The sequence below is a fragment of the Microtus ochrogaster genome, unplaced genomic scaffold (genome assembly GCF_000317375.1).
Source record: "Microtus ochrogaster isolate Prairie Vole_2 unplaced genomic scaffold, MicOch1.0 UNK5, whole genome shotgun sequence".
Classification (NCBI taxonomy): domain Eukaryota; kingdom Metazoa; phylum Chordata; class Mammalia; order Rodentia; family Cricetidae; genus Microtus; species Microtus ochrogaster.
The window spans coordinates 15,039,438-15,043,824 of NW_004949103.1; the positions used below are offsets into that span (position 1 = coordinate 15,039,438).

The 4,387-nt window shown below is 43.0% G+C and overlaps 1 pseudogene; it reads right to left on the minus strand.

Moving 5' to 3' along the window:
• Window positions 1-413: 413 nt before the first annotated feature.
• Window positions 414-4,147, minus strand: LOC102001786 (annotated as a pseudogene).
• Window positions 4,148-4,387: the final 240 nt, after the last annotated feature.

The window sequence follows — 4,387 nt, forward strand, 5'->3', positions numbered from 1 at the left end:
CTGCATCTATTCTTTATATATTTATCATCTATCTATATCTTTTTTTGTTGTTTTGTTTCTTTTTTTTGTTTGTTTCATCCACTCACTGACAGTCCTCTTATGGGTCACAGAGGCTTTTATTCTGTATGTAGAACCGCTGGGGTAGGGGTCTTGCCTGTGATCACCCTAGAGATCACACTGGGCTCCAGACAATAGCTTGGAAGGGAGATGACAAACAATGACTCGGACCAGTCACATGATTCCAAAGCTGGGGTTCCCAGCAGGGCTCCAGGTGGTCAAGTGAGGCATTGACAATGATGTCTAAGGAAGCAGTGGCATGGGAGGGACAGGCACTGGGCTGGCCTTGAGCTGCCTCAATGACATCAAGGACAGGGTCTAGGCAGCTGGTGGCTCCAGGGATCTCCACCCACACTTTACTTGGCCAGGGGGTTCCTGAAGGATCTACCGGCAAACTTAGCTTTGCTGCCCAGCTCTTCTTTGATTCTAAGAATCTGATTGTACTTGGACAGGTGCTCGGATCGGCTTGATCTGTCCAGTGTAGAGCCCCACCACCAGGTCAGCGATGAAAGTATCCTTAGTCTCCTTACAGAGATGGGACACCATGACGCCCCAACCATTGGACTAAGCCAGCTTACATGCCTGCAGAGACTCAGTCACAGAGCAGATCTGGTTCCCTTTGAGCAGGAGCCAGTTGCAGGACCTTCTCACTAACAACCTTGGCCATCCTTTTAGGATTGGCCACTGTGGGATTTTCTTCAACCACCTGGATGCCAGCTGTGAACTTCTGCCAGGCTTCCCAGTCATTCTGGTCAAAGGGGTCATCGATGGACACAACTGAATAGTCCCGGATGAAGGACTTATATGGGCCAGCCAGCTAGTCTGGTGTGATGTAACTGCTGGAGTGGTCAGGAGACTTGAAGTCCAGGCCATACTTGCAGGACCTGAAGAATTCAGAGGCAGCCACGTCCATGCCGATGACAGCCTGGTCAGGATAGCCAGCCTTCCCAATTGCGTTCTTCAGCAGCGCCAGAGCTTCTTTGTTCTCTAGGATGTTAAGCACAAATCTGCCCACATCACCCACATTGGTGGCATCCTTCCCATATTTTTCCTTGACATTCTTCAAGTTGTGATAAACCTCTGCTCCAATGCGCATGCTTTCCGGAAAGTGGATGCTCCCCTAGGAAGGATCATGAAGTCCTGCATGGCCAGGTGTTGCCAGCATGAGAACCCCCTTTGATCTCATTGAAAGGTAGGACTGGCAGGATGACTTCAGGGATGCCAGCCAAGTCAACCATGTGGCAGTAGATGGGTACCCCTTTTCTGCAGCACCAGCTTTGCAAAGAGCCAGGGACACTCCCAGGACGGCATTGGCACCAAATTTGGATTTATTCTTAGCGCTGTCTATCTCAATCGTTAGTTTGTCGGTCTTCTCTTGTTTCACAGCATCCAGTGTCTTGCTAACAGAGCAGGTACCATAATTTCACTGATGTCCTCAAAAGCCTTTGTGACACCCTTCCGCATGCAGAGTGTCTCATCATTGTCATGGGGTTCTATGGCCTCATAGATGCCAGTGGAGGCAACGCTGGGTATGGCAGCTCAGAAGAGACCTTTTGAGGTGTAGAGATCAGCCTCAACAGTGAGACTTCCATGGGAACCAAAGATCTCTCAAGCACGGATCTTGAAAATAGACGTGGTGAGTTTCTGGCAGTCAGATTGCCGTGTAGGAAAAACACAGATGTTTCTGCACACATCCTGGAGAGCCTTTAGGAGAGATGTTCCCTAGATCTCATCTGTTTTTCTTAAACAGGTAAAAGCAAAGTTGCTTGGTTTCCAAGATGGTTATTTGATGTTCAAGATATTTGGCAATTATTTGGAAATTTTCTCTACTTTTCATGTTGCCAAGACCTCATGCATTAGCCAGGGTGTGTGGTCATTTCTTGATAAGCACTCTAATTTATTTCATTCCTGTGTCTTTAGACACTATGAGATAAAATTTAAATATTTGTTTTTTAAATAAACCTCTCAAGATATTAGTAATAAAAAATGATTTCCAGTCAAATTAATTGTGTGAAATCTATCAAATTCACGTCTTTGGGGACTATCCAATATGTGCTAAAATACTGAAAATTCTGGCAAGTCCAGTCACAATATTGCACATCTGTAGTTTGTGACCTGGGAACCCTTTGGGGAATATTGGCCAGTGTCTCAGAGATAGGGTAGTCTACAGAGCCCACGATGAGAAATGTGGCTCTAATTCTCGAAAGGCCAGAGAACCACATCTCAATTATAGTTCTTGTATAGGACAACAGGCTGACAAAAGCAGGCTCTCCAGCTTTCCGGACAAGCCATGAGTATAGCATCTTTTCATCTTTTCTATTCATTTGTGGCTTGTTTTCTGGTAATAGTAGTTTATTGAGAGAAACTACTTTTTTAAAGTGGTTTTAAAAAATACCTTTATGATGTTTCATGCACAAATAAATTCAGGAAGCCTAGGAAAACAACACATTTTCATTCTTCTTATTAACATGAGCCGCTGTCAGCTTTAGCTGTCAACTGACGGGACCTAGAATCTCCTGTGAAGACATTTGTAATGAGAGATTGTCAGTACTGAGTTAGACTGTCCACATGCCTGTGAGGGATTGTCTTGATTGTCCTAATCGATGCTGGTAGCACTTTGTAGTGGAGGCCCGCATAAAAGGACATGAACGAAGGAAACCTTTTGGCATTTTTGCCTGGTTGCCCTCACTCTTGCTATTGAGTTTATTTATCCTGTTGCTGACACTGCTGATTCCTAGGCTGAGGTTAGGGTAAGCAGATCTCCCAGAATCCTCTAGGCCTTCAGCAGCACACTGTGACTACTGAGGCTCCCAGCATCATGGCCTGAACAACTACTAGGTTCTCAGCTTTTCTGTTGTATGACAGCCATGTCAGACCACTCTGACAATATTACATAAGCCAGGAAAATACATTCTCTTTGAATATCAATTAGTTATATCAGTTCTGTCCCTTTAGAGAGCTCTGACATAATATACAAATTGGCTTTCCAGTGGAGTTGCAGTACCATAGCCTTCCCGTAGTTTAAAGCACAGATCCCTCTTGTTTCCGGGTGTATGGGGGACCAGTGCCTATTGGAAATGACTGTGGATAATTAGGAAACTTCTAGAGGATCTTAGGAATTGTTTCCCAGAATTTCTTACTGTGTGGCCTCTTTGTGTTCCCAGGATAGCCAGGGTCCCCTTCTGTTCCAGTTTAAGGTGCTGGAAATCCATTTGTCAGCCTCCCACAGGCTGTCATAACTGTCTTCAAGGACTGGGCTGAGGCTCAGGGCACAGGCACCTACAGGGAGCAGAGCTAAAAATAATAACAAAATTAATATGCATTTGGGAAACAATTGCTCAGGCAAACCAATACACGCATAATGGATTCTGTCCAAAGCTTCATTTTCCAAACTGAAGAACAATAAGATGCATATTAACCCAGGTGAGTGTCGAAACAGATTCTTGGCAGCCTGTGATTAGATAAAGGAGCTCATGCAGCCTGAATACAGTAGACACAGTTAAAATTAGGCAGCATCACAAAGGGACGAAGATGAGATACATTAATGTTCAACCCGTTGTTAATTCAAAAATCTTTCTTACTTTTGAAATTCTGTGTAACTTTGAAGTTTAAACATGATTTTATTTTCTTTGCAAACTGGCTAACCCTGACTTTTAATTTAATTGCTAAATGTTCAGGAGCCTGTGGTGAGTGGGAGTTCTATTTTAGAAATGAAATTGGAGAATTTATAAAGAAGTTTAAATTATATAACTTTCATATGCTCTTATTAATACCTGGTTAAGGAAAAATGGTAGTTTAATATTATTCTTGTTAAATATTTCATATGTAAAGTAGAAAGTTTTGATTTCAAAAGACATTTTGAAGCTCAATGTACTGGTGCACACCTTTAATATCAGCTTTGAGGGAGTAGAGTCGTGTGGATTTCTGTGAGTTTGAGACTAGCCTGGACTACATGGTGAGATTCTGTCACAAAAACAAAGAAAGAAAAGAAGGAAAGAAAAAAGAGAGGGCAAAAGGAATGGCTCACTGGTTAAGAGTACTTGCTGATCTTTCAGAGGATCCAGGTTTAATTCCCACCACCTACCTTCATGGCTCACAGTCACCCGTGACTCGAGTTTGAGGGAGTCTGACACCCTCTTCTGACCTCTACAGGTACCATCCTATGGTGATGGTGTAGACATAAACACTCCAAAACAAAGTGTAGCAAAAACACTTTATGCTTTAAGAAAATTTAGTGTATAAATACTGGAATAAGTAATTTTTGAATGAGAAATGATTTATAATCATAAATGTAAAAGCAAATGGGTAAGTGGGTTTTCCATAATTCAGT